The sequence below is a fragment of the Pseudopodoces humilis genome, chromosome 6, assembly GCF_049639895.1.
Source record: "Pseudopodoces humilis isolate 2021_Gansu_Grassland_sample_001 chromosome 6, ASM4963989v1, whole genome shotgun sequence".
Classification (NCBI taxonomy): domain Eukaryota; kingdom Metazoa; phylum Chordata; class Aves; order Passeriformes; family Paridae; genus Pseudopodoces; species Pseudopodoces humilis.
The window spans coordinates 65,461,471-65,474,504 of NC_142205.1; the positions used below are offsets into that span (position 1 = coordinate 65,461,471).

The following is a 13,034-nucleotide window of genomic DNA, read 5'->3' on the forward strand; positions in this document are numbered from 1 at the left end:
GTGTGTCACATACACCAGGGACAGAAGTGCAATAGAAACTGGAACATTCCCAAACATTCCTAAAGAATGGTCACTCTAAACCCCTAGTAAGGTACTTTAGTAATAGGAAATTACTAAAGTAATTTTACTTTAAATGGGAAAACTCCTATTGCTTCCGACAACAAAAGAAAATACTTCAGGACATCAAGTTTGTTATCTGCAATGCTTTTTGTCATGGAAGTTCTTATAACACTGGAAGAAATAAAAACAAGTTGTCATTTGTAAGGTTCTTGCTGTGAAAATCAGAAAATGTTTTTAACTCCAAATATCAGATAATATTAGATAATATTAGCAGAATTATTTCATACTATGCTTGTCATTGTCAGTAAATAGCATTTCCATCAATAATTTAATTTTGTCATAAACTGGCATAAATTCATAATCTCATGGGTATGTAGCCCATTAAAATTCAGTGGATAATAGATAATTTACACAAACATCTAAAACTACATTCTCAGTGTAGGAAATCTGTGCAAATCGTACCAGGATCCCTGTGACAATGGAAAAAGCAAAATGAAATCTCATTCACATTGCAGTGAAGAGAAATATATGAAGATTTTGTGGATCCTACAAAACCCAGTAATGGATCAGACCTCCAAAAGTACAATATCCTCTAATGGCAGACAACAGCAGGAACCAATCTCTGATGCTACCGACCAGGAGTTAAAGCTAAGACCTTGAAGAAATCGCAGAGCTTCTTCATCCATGACACAATGCAAAGGGTAAAATCACAGTGTATTTTCTAGCCATTTGTTTTCCACAGAGGGGATAATTAATGCTCCAAGGGAAACTATTTTCTGAGGACATAAGCATTCCTCTTTCACCTTCGGACTACATTTCATAGGTGTAAGAATACAAAATCTTATCAGAGTTTATCTCGATTTCTTACCTGATAAATATTTGAATTATGAGGATTTATTTGTGATTTTAAACTCATTCCCATCATGTCAGATATTAAGTAATAAAATTTCTCATGGCTTTAAATTGGAAATCCATATACTTGTATAGAACTATACTACTCTGCATTACATTGAGTATTATTTATAATCAGGTTTTCATATGCAAACCCAAAGTGTTGAATTGCAATGAAAACCTGTGAAAGCTTAAATTTTACTACAAATCCAAAGAAAACTGGAGTAAAAATGTGATACATAAACAACAAAAGGATGGATGCATAGACGATGGATAGAAGGATATTTGGACTGGTAGAAAACAATATTTTGTTTTCCTGTTGAAGATAGTTAATGGTTCAGCACTGTACAAAAGAAAAGGAATAGAAAAAATGTAGCATTTATGTACATTACAGGATGGTCTGGTGATTTTTTTATTACTGTTACAATGACAGGAAATGGGATGTACTAGTAAAAGCTTAAACTTAAGACATCATTCCAATATTTGCAGAAACTGTGCTTTAAGGAACAATTTGAATTAAAGCAGATCAGTAATTTCCTTATAAAAGGTGAGAGACCTTCAGAAATATGATGCACATGGGCTTTAAGAGCACTCCCTGATGCTGATTAATGTTTGAAATTGAACAACATAGCTCAACATAACCATCATCAAGAGGTCAACCTAAATAGAGCTTCAATAAAGTTGCTAAGAAAATTGTAAGGAGTTTGGATTGATTAATCCCTTTACAAGTGATATGGATGGTTAAAGGGTGGATAAGGGAGATGGTTGAAAAGACAGAGTACTCAGTATTTGAAACACTGAAAGTTCCATGCCCATCCTGATCACAGAGCAGCTGTCAGTCACGCTGTCACAAATTGACTGACATTACTTCTTTGGAACTTGTCAGTCCTCAGGACTGATTCACCATTTTCCTTCTCATAAGGGATTATATATTTCTTAATGTAGCATTTTATTTTTAAACAATTATATAGATAAATTCTCAGTAATTGTAAGGCCTTCATTTTACCTTCCTCAGAAATTCCTCAGACTACCAAGCCCTGTATTTCTAACAAGGGGACGATTTCTAAATAAAATCAAAGGAAATTCTTTCCTTACATTCTACAAAGAAGTGATTGACAGCTCTAGAAAGTATATTAAATACCGTCCTTGGAAAGGCTGTTTTTGAACTGGCAGTTATGTTTACAATTACAGTAGGTAAGCAGTAAGGTTACTGTACTTTGTGCCAAAACCCGAAGCCTAATTATCTCAGCCAAACAGCCTGTCCTACAAAGCAGGTTTATGAACTATCCTAACCCCAAATAATACTTCAACTTTTGATTAATTTTGATGGAGGAAAAAAAATAAATGCTTTCTTCCTCATTTTCTCACTGTTCAACAGGCAAACACCCACTTGTTGCAAAATGATCTTATAGTGAATATTTTTCACAAAGCAAAATACTGTTGTCTGCTATCTGTAAATCTAAGTAATAAATCTAAGCCTATCCTGTGCTTAAGCACTTCAGCCAAAAGAAAATATGGCTTTTGGTGTACCTGTGTGTTTCAGAATCTGTATTTCTTAAGTACCAATGTTTTACCCTGTCTCTGAAGTTGGTATGGTTAGTTGTACTATTTTGGGCTAACACAAGAATTAGGTTAGTCACCAAGAAAGGAATCTCAGTGTAGAACATCCAATTCTGAAAGTTATGATTAATACAAAAAACACAACCAAAAGGATAAGAAAATTAGCTGTTCCATCGTTTAAGAAAATCTATTTCTACTAAGATTTTACACCTTACTGAACAGATTGTCAGGAAGGATGCATCGTTGGTCTTTTAGGAGCAGAGAAATTCTTTTCCTCTAGGTTCTTTTTTTAATTATTACTATAATATTTCCTATCTACCAGTTACAGGAGCTCAATATATTTAGCTGAGATTGTGGATAACTTCAATATAATCTTAAGTAGCTACCTGAGAGAAAAATCTCTCATAAAACTTAGAAAGGGTTTTGCACAAATTTGTGGGAATGGACATTTATCTTCTTAATCATAAGCCTTTTATGTGGGTTACAAAACAAATAACTTCTTTCTCCCTGGCATAATTCAGGAAAGTCAGGTTCTGCTGTTAGAATCAAACAAAATTTAATTTTATGCTGAAAACTACCAATGTGTCTAAAACACCAATCATTTCAGGCAGTCCATTAAAGATGTTGACAGCTATTATCTGACAGTGAAAGTAGCAGGCTTACAAGCAGCAGCATTGCAGAGTTCAGACTGTAACAGAAAAATTGAAGACATTTTAATGCAAAAAGCTTTTCCTGAATGTTTAAAAAATCCTGTCTAATTTACCAGTTAGGTGTCTGAAAACCCACAAAGAGAGATCTTCAGTTTTTGGTGCTTCACACAGGATTATAGACATGCTAATTCTACTGAAGTTTGTGCAAACATAAGGGAGGAAGACTACTGTGTTATGAGCAAATTAACCCCAGCAATGCAGAATTCCAAGTATCTGACCTGAAAATGTTGACACTCAGATGCAAATAACCACAAACACAGTAACACTTCAAGAGTGAAGGGAGAAAACAGGGGAAGCGCTCACAAAACCCATCCATGATTGTCTCACAAACCATATGGCAGAGACAGCAAGATTTCCACACAAGCAAGTTCTAAATTCAGTGCTCTTTTCTGGGTGCTCTGAGATTTATGTAGAACATGGAAGCCTTACTCTAGAGATCAAGGCCATCAGCAGTGGACTCTGTACCTCCAATCAGTGATTGAGATGTGTTTATTTGTGGGCATGGTAAGAAAAATATTTCTGTTTTAAGCGGGTTTATATTTGTTGGTAACAGAGACAGCAGCAAGAGTTGTAAAAGTGTGGTAAAATTAGCTGTAATGAAGAAGTATATTAAATTGTATGTATCCCTTGGAAATTGATATCTGGCATTTTTATTGAAATAAGCCATGACACCTGTAAATTTAAACTACTTATACCAGTGGCAAAATGATGCCCTTAATGTTTGGAATAAGACCTGTTTCATTCTTATGACTTACAAGTCTTACACACAGGGCAAGCAGGCAGATTCTGACACTGTATCTGAGAGTATATCTGCAGTGTTTCTCAAAGTCAGGATGAACTTCAATGGTGAGATTTCCTTGGAAATACACAATGCCAAAGCTCTAATCCCCCAAAGCCCTGAAAAACATGCTTAAAATCAAATATGAGTTTTGCACAGTGGAATAAATTTATAGATGTGCTTACATTTAGGTGAGTACCTCAGTGTGTGAGTACAGGCCTAGATATTTTTGCTTACTGAGCATGCTTTTTATTTCAGCATATCACTGATAAGAACTTTATCTGAGAAGATATTTTGTACTTTTCTATATGTGGATTATGCTTACATAAGTAGACAGATAGACACACACATAGATAAGTATTTTCCCTTAACTATGACAGATACATGAAACGTTGTCCTGTCAAGCTCTATTCTAATTTCTTCTGACTACTGTAAAATATTAATGATGTAGAAGATGTTTCATGAGAAAAGCGTATGTGTTAAAATTCTAGATAGAAAATATCAGAAAAATTGTCACCTTTCAATTAAAAGTAATGAAATATTAATCTGTAAGGAGAATGTCAAGATTTAGTGACTCAAAGTGTATGCATTAATGAAAGCAAAACTGCCTAAGGAATTGCTGAGCAATCACACATAAAAATGACCTGCATAAACAATTTGGTAATTATTGCAGAAAGCACAATTAAAATGGAAATCTGTAAAAATAATCTGTCTGAAGCATTTCACTGAATTTGCATATTTACTCTCTCTTAATTACCTTTGAATAACAGGTTTAATTTTCACCTAAAAATGGTTTATGTTTATCTACAAATATAATTTAATTAATATCTTTGCACTTCCCATATTAGCTACACAGAAAACCAGAAAATCACCATGGAAAATTTATGTGATTACATTAATTTCATTGTACTGGTTGTTAACACCTGTAAGCTAGTTTCTCCATGGATACAAATTGGTATAGTTCACTAATCTCAGTTGAAGCAGTTTTTTGCCAACTGAGCAGCTGGCCTTGTTCTTTTTGTTTTGTTTTGTTTCAATAACCACGTGGAGGTAATGTGATAACACAGATATGAGACTTCTTAGAGAAATTATTAACATTGTATTATAACATAGTTGTGCTTTTAAGCTGAACTATAAAATCAGGTATGAAAACTCAGATTCTGGAGTTAACTTGCTTTGGACTCTAACATAGAATCCCCTTTCACCTGGGGCATTCAGAAATCCCCTTCATATTCCCAAGGGTTTCCTACAAGCTGTGCTGTCACAGCACATCTGAAGTAACAGCTAACGTCTGGATAGTACTGTGGCTTCATTTTCCTAACAAGATACAAATTCTTGGATAGAGTAGAAAAGCTCAAAACTATTCTCAGTAGTGTGGGAGGAACTAATAACTCATGGAATATGGCATTTTTATTAAGCACCATAGCCTAAGTTTCCTCAGGAACCAACTTTAATAATTTGGTAGTACATTGCTCTGAAGGGATTAATATTATTTACTTATAAGAATGGCTCGAAGCAGGACTGCTAACACATCCTGTACATTTCATCAGCTCTGCATCCAATTTGGGCTACACATAATTCAGAAGAATCATCACAGAGTGATTTCCCAACTATCTATGTGCCTCCAAACACAGGCAAGGGAAAACTCTACCATAAAAAATGGCCTATAATATCACAGTAGACCTTTTAAAATACTTCCCTAAACTAATTCAGGAAAGCAGATGAGCAATTCTGTCAGTTTGTTCAGGAAAATATTGCAAATTTTACACTGTCATGTACAAGAGGATCAAACTGGGGCCATCATCAGTATTAATCACTGCTCTCGATATAGATTTTACTTTGCATTCTCCATGGTTTTTAAAATGTTTTATAATTGTCCTGACTGCTCACTGTTGATAGTCAGAGAGTGGAAGACTTAAGAAAATGGCATAGCTGTAACACTTCAAAACAGAGCATTAAGATAGAAATAATATATTCAAATGTGTTCTTAATGTGTCATTGATGAAGCTAAGCTTATTTTAGTTATAATAATTTTAAAAAGTCTTTAAAAATACCTAATTTTAAAGGTATATCAGCATCAAATTCTTACAGAATCTAACATGCAGTAATCAAACATTGACAGTTATGACAGCTGAGTAGAAGCAATATTTCTTCCTATTTTTAATTTTTGTTTGACTAGCAGAAGGATTCATTCCTACTGGCATTCAACAATAGGTTTAAGAATCCCACTTTTAGGCTCTTTAAGACTTAGGAACTGTGACCGATCTCCCTTTCTCATAGTGGGAATTCAGGGAACAATTTTATGTTTAAATGACATAAGAAAAACTAAAAATATGTCTTATCCAGTGGAATGTGTTTGGCACTTTGTGTAAAATGATAAACACAAAATTCTAACATGTTCATGCTACAGCAGCACCAAAAGAAGCCAAGGCAGGCAGGCAAGGCAGGAAGGAAGGGAAGGAAGGGAGGCAGGAAGGAAGGATACAAAAAGGAAAGTTCCTATGAGTTAACAATTATCTCAAGCATTAGGAGAAGGAAGTAGCTGGTCTCAGCCAAGAACAAGGGAATCAGCTGTGGCTGATCAGCAAACAATTTCTTCATTTACATCACCTCAATCTACCTCAGAGAGTCACTCAGATGTTTAACTATCTTGGGTCTGTGCTGATCATAGAAATATTTTCCTTGACACCTCAATAAATATGGTTTAGAGATTACAAATTTCTGGGATTTTCCATAGTAGTGAGCCAGAAATTAAAGAGATCCTGTCATACTGTCAGGTCAAAATAATGGCTGGTGACAACTGCTGCCTCTCTGTATTTAGGCTGCAGCCACACCCCGGCAAACTGACACTGGAGTAGGTACTTTTTGTAAGAAGAGGATGGCTGCTGCCTGAGAACACTAGTACCAGAGTTCAGAACACTTCATAGTGCTGCAAATATCATATTAGTTATCATACAGTTATCATATCACCAAAACACCATGTTAATGCACAACACATAGAAAAAAGGAAAACAGATGGGAAAATAGCATTATAGGCCTTCAGGTTTAGTACAGCCATTAATGTACCTGGTCCTATTTCATCAGTGAAACATTTTAAGATGCACAGGAAGGTGAAGGTGCTTGGTTTGGCTTGAGTCAATATGAGAACATAATACCACCCAAAGGTTAAGATCCTGCTCTTCTTTCCTGCCTTTCATGCCTAGCCACAGAACAGACCTTTAAGCCAGGTCATTTCAGTCATCCAGTTTAGTGTGCTTTCTAAATGATACTGTATTGGCAGATCTGAGGAGACAGGCAATTTAAAAACAGGACACATGGAAACAAGCCACTGAGGGAAGGAGACAGAATTATCTAAGCTGGCTTTCTTGGAGGAAACCAATGTCTGGCAGGCCTGCACATTTAGTTCACACGTATTTTCAGAGAGCATGGAGTTTAGTTACTTCATTGGTGGCATACCTTGGTACTCATTAGTTACCTATTCTTGCAAAATAAACTTTACTAATGACTCTTCTTTTTCTTTTCTGAGCTAATATAACATCATTCTGCTACCTGGAGGGGCTGTCTTGCTTCCTTCATTCGCTCCCTTCTCCTTTATACTACTTACAGCACTCGTGTGAGCCCCATGAGAGGTGCTTCAGCTCCCTCCAAATCACAGAGAACAAGTCAGGTTTTTTGCTGGATTCATTTTCTCTGGTTTAGTGCGTGAAACTAGGTTATAGTAGGATCAAACAGACACAATCAGCAACAAGGGAGCAAACTGGAATATGTGGTGAGGAGAAAGGGGAAAATGAATTGAACCTTTCAGCACTGCAAGTCACTAAACCAGTTCAACATCAGAACAAGAACAAAGCCTTTCTCTGGCTGAAGATAATAACCAATAGCTCAGTTACTGATGGCTGTAATATTTAGCCCAAACAGCTAAATTTAACAGTTTTTCAGAGGAACTCTTGTCACTTTTTTTTTTTTTCTTCCCTGGGTATAAAGGGTATAAGTGAAAAGAACTGCAGTTCTCAGTAAAATAAGCCCATCTTCTTGGCAATGAAAGCAATAATCCGCACCACAATAAGCAGTAGCAGCAGAGAATATCACTGGTGTCCTTTGTAACCCCGATAGCAATCGATGAGGAGACACAGCTAAGAATGTGCTTTTTGGGCTAAGATCACTACAGAGGATTTCCTCAGATGGAGGAGTTCCTCTCCCTGCCACACTGCCCCTCACTGAACTTCTTATCACCCAAACTGCCTTCTAGGACACACAAACCTCCACCCCCACCAAACGTGTGGTGGCTCAGTGCTCTTCCTGGCCTCTCCTTGGGAAAAGCAGCACTACTCCTGGCCACAGGGCAGGGAGGGTGAATATTTCCATTACAGAAAGAAAACCACAGGGGTAAGGTGGACCCAGCCCTGTGAGGAGGCCAAAGGAACAGGAAGAAGGCAATAGGGGTACAGTTATGCTCAGAGCCAGACTGAGCAGGCTGTGACAGAGTACAGCAAAATCGAGTGCCACAGATACAATCCTGGCACGGCAGGAACCAGCAACTGTATCGTGTACATTTAGAGCTGAACTGTAACCATGTCTCACCATATGCTGAAACAACCCACTGCTAATAGCAAGCATCCTTCAGATGTTGTTTTCAAGCATGAGAAAGGGGTCCAGAATCGGCTGGGCTCTGTCTGAAGATTGTGGGAGGATAGTGGCCACAGGAAAGAACCACAGCTGTTCCCATCTTAACATCTGGCAGGTTTACTTCCATTACTGTGTCACTCCTCTGGGGCATAAAGAACCAACCTGTCTGAACGGTGCCCTGCAGATACTTTTCTAAATATAAGATGATTTTACATGAGCTGTATCCTGGGTTTTTGTTAACCAGAAGGATAAAGCAAGTCTTAATCTGGTTAGATCTTGTTATGGATCCAGACTGATGACATTAAACCACAAGCATATATGTCTGACTTTTGTGGTACAGCAACATGCCATGTGAGACTACAGCAAGAACCAGCAGCCCAGAATGCCTGAGCATCAAATGAGTATTTTTCAGACATATTAAAATATTTAATTTCATGTGGTCTTGTGTAATTCTAAAAATCTAATTGTAGCCACAAAAGGATTTATTTCCTAAGGACATCATCTTACTGGGTGTATTTGAAGTAAAGTGGCTGCTGAGCCCTTGGGAATGAGCACCACTCTGAGGGCTCCAGACACTCAGCAGTGCAGGGTGTGCTGCCACCTCTTGGCCATTGCTTCCAAAAAATCCTTATCCCCATTTTTTAAAACCTCATTAGTGCATAACATTGTTTCTTTTTCCATAAAATCCTTCTGTCTTGGAAATTCTCTCTCCCTTCTTTTAACTTAGAGGTATCTGGATATTGGATATTTAATATCCTTTGTTATATTTGATTATTAGGCCATTTTCTTTTTTAACAATCTTAAGAAGACTTTGTGCTTTATTAATCAGAAATAAAAACATTATTGCAGTTTTATTCACACATGCAACAACAGTGATATTTGTGTCTGCAATCTTTAGATATTGCTATCCTGGAGAGATATTAAATATGTCCTTCTTTAAAATAGGTGTCACAAATAATAACAACAACCAATAACCCTGCTCTGAACCATACGACTGGAAACCAATATCCTCCAAAATCGACAGCTTTCAGTATGAGACAAAAAGCCATGAACATCCATTCAGTCCAAAAGATATTTAACACAGGGGATTAATTTTCACCTAAGGAAAAGACCCACACCTTGCATTTTTCTGAAGTCTACAGGAATTCTGAATGAAAAGTCCCATGCTGAAACTTTTCAGATAACATTTGCTACTTCTCTGTATGAATTACTGAATTTCACTTAACTTCCTATTCATACGTAAGATTTGCACACAGCTCATGTTCTAGGGAGAAAAGGAAAAATGCCAGATCTGAAAATTTCCAAAGGTCCTACTCTCTGGCAATAGGAATTGAAGGAGAACAGACAACACCTTGCCCTGTTGGGCAACAGGAGAGTAAACTAGCATATTTACTTTTATAATTCTAAATCTGCATCAGTTTAAATCACACAGCATTCACTTCTCTGGGGTCACAGCCTTCTTAGTAGGATCTGTTGCAATAGCTCAAGGATTAATTAATGATTTTGCACTAAAAGTGGGTAGATTCAGACTAGATCTAAGGAAGAAATTTTTCACAGTGATCATGATGAAACAATGCCATGGGCTTCCCAGAGAGATGGTGGATGCCCCATGCCTGGAGATATTCAAGGTCAGGTTGGCTGGAGCTCTGAGCAACCTGATCGAGTTAAGATGTCCCTGCTGTTGGACCAGGTGAACATTGAAGGTCCCTTACCAACCAAACCATTCTAGAATAACACTTTTGTAGAAGTGTGGGGAAACTGGGGGTTTTTAGACAGGTTAAGAAACAGACTTGGGCTCCTTCAATAACTGTTCTTTCTCTTCCATTTCCCTAATGATCTTACATCCCTCCAGCCACAAAGAAAATGTTCATGTGAGGATTCCCCAGGGTATAGAATATATTTTTAGTTTAGTGACAAAAATTTTTGCAAAATTGTTCTTTACTCTCAGAGGGTAAAAGGCCAGGGATTACTTTGACTGTTGCATTGGACCCTTATGGTCACATTTTCAAAGCTATGCTTGTGTTGGCAACACAAACCCTGATATTGTTACAGGATTAATATGCATAAATTTCCAAATGCAGCTTTGAAAATGAAGCCAAGGAATATCATTTGTGTGTACTTTCTGGAATTAATGTAGGCTCTGATTATTGGCCAGTCATTCAACAGCACTGTTGTACACACATCTTCTTACAGGACATCTCTAAACACTTATTCAAGCTTGTCTGGCTTCCTTAAGTAGTTGTATACTATTAAATAAAAGAAATGATAAGACATCAGTTACAACTTACCTCTTCCTTTGTCAATGATAAATTCAATTTGTCTTGACTCTGCTAACACTATTCCTTGGCTTTTCCTTTTTTTTTTAATATTTCTTAAGAATTAAGAAAAAAGTGACAATAATTAGTACCATGATCTTTTTTTATTTTGTTCCACTAGAAACTTCAATCCTGTGCCGCAGTGATGGAATAAATATGGCACTGACATTGCCAATTCATCAGTTCCTTGAGTCTGATTAAACTTCTGCTGTTCTGAACTAAACCAGGCTTTGTATCTTATTATACAATTGCTTCAGGTGAGAACTACAGTTTTATCCTTCTGTTACTGTGCAGCATCTATTGTAATCACAATGGTAATTTCAAACATGCTTAAATTTTTCCTATGCCTGTTTTAGAAACTTTTAAATGAGAATGGGCTTTTTAACCACTAAAATCATTCATAATGGTCTTGACATGGAAATAGAGGAAAATAAAACAATTTGTCTTATACTAGAGAGAACATCTAGTTTCTGTAGGTGGATTACATTGAGGCACAATGTGCACTGCCTCTCCAGCACTACCACTTCTCAAGCAGTTCCAGACATGCCTGATGATGTATCACCAGACTCCTGGCACACTCTGAGGAAGCCTAGAAATTGGTACCACATAAGTAGGCATTTTCAGGTTTCTAATTTTGGCCTTAAGTGCCCTTATTTTGCATGTGTCATACTACAGGCTTATACGGTTATCCTGATTTGGTTTTTACTCCTGACGTCATTCTTTTTTCCTGTTTATACAATAAATTAGGAAGTTGGATGCTGTTGGTATTCTGTGCATCAGCAGGATGAGAGGACTCATTAGGAGAGTAATTCTGTTCCCTATGAATCCTTCTTCTGAATTGCCCTCTAGGTGATAGAAATCTCTTTCTCCAAAAAATTTTGGAGTGTTCTAGGAAGGCTAATCAACCAACACAGGCACTTGCCTTGAAATGCCTTGAATGAGGCTGTATGAGAAGCACCCACGTTTCTTAATAACACCACTCTTGCATGGGTCAAACAACAATATCTGTTTTTATACAAAAAGGGAAATTAGATGCTTTATCAGTTATTGTCATGCTCACATCTAATACAGAGCTGATATGCAGTTAATATAAAAAAACATTTATCCCACGAACCACATTTCACCTATTTCAGGACTAAATCTTTCACTGACCTTTGCTTTCAGCTCCATCTTTTGCAAAAATTTTTTAGGATTTAAATATAATCCAACTAGAAAGAACAGAGCTTATTTCATCAGTAAGTAATGATAATTTCTGTTGCATTGGTGTGGTATAAATAAAGACAGCATTCAAAAGTCTTACAGCCACTTGTGTAATAAAGTTATTTTTCAGTGTGATTTAACATCAAATAGTTTTAAAGAACCCATTTATAAAATTTGAATTTCAAATGCTTAGTTCACTGTCAAAAATCTTGTATTATGTTCAGACAGCTGAACTATAAATCCTCCTAATTTTCAAACTGTGCTGGCCAAAGAACTATACCATTCATTAGATAAGGATAGTGACTACCTCATTTAAAATGAATCCTAGTAGATGACAGGCTGTGGAGGGAATATTTTTGAGTGTAATGTGAGCCAGAAACAGTTACCTAAAGGAAATAGCATTGAGGGGTAGTAGATATTAAAGAGGGAAAATACCAGCATGATGATGACCGTAGAAGGAGGCCATTCAGAGTTTCCACACAAGCAATATTTCTCACCTAGTCTTGAGTATAGTCCAAGACTAGTTAGATAGATAGAAAAATTGCATAGATCATCCTGGACTATATAATTTAAAACATAAATTAAAAATCCTTACATATATTAATCCAACAGCTGTGGGCCACTTATTATGAGAGGCCACCGTTTTATGTTAGAGGAAATAATATTATTTACAATATTACTGTTTAAATACCTTTGTCTTGCAATGTATAGAAAACTGATGGTGTAAATCAGGATCTTATGTCTCATTCAGCAAGAAACAGGCATTTCTAAAGGTTTTAATTCTCTGAGGACAAAGTAATAATTCAGTTCCAATTTTTGCACATACCTGTTGCACACAATATAAAAAAAAATCAATGGGAATGCTCACATGATTAGATTTTAGGCATATTCATA

At 36.5% G+C, this 13,034-nt stretch overlaps 1 protein-coding gene across 1 annotated transcript in view; it reads right to left on the reverse strand.

The window, feature by feature from the left end:
* Positions 1 to 13,034, reverse strand: part of JADE1 (jade family PHD finger 1) — a 116,177-nt gene that overhangs the window by 103,018 nt on the left and 125 nt on the right. The window lies entirely within an intron of this gene.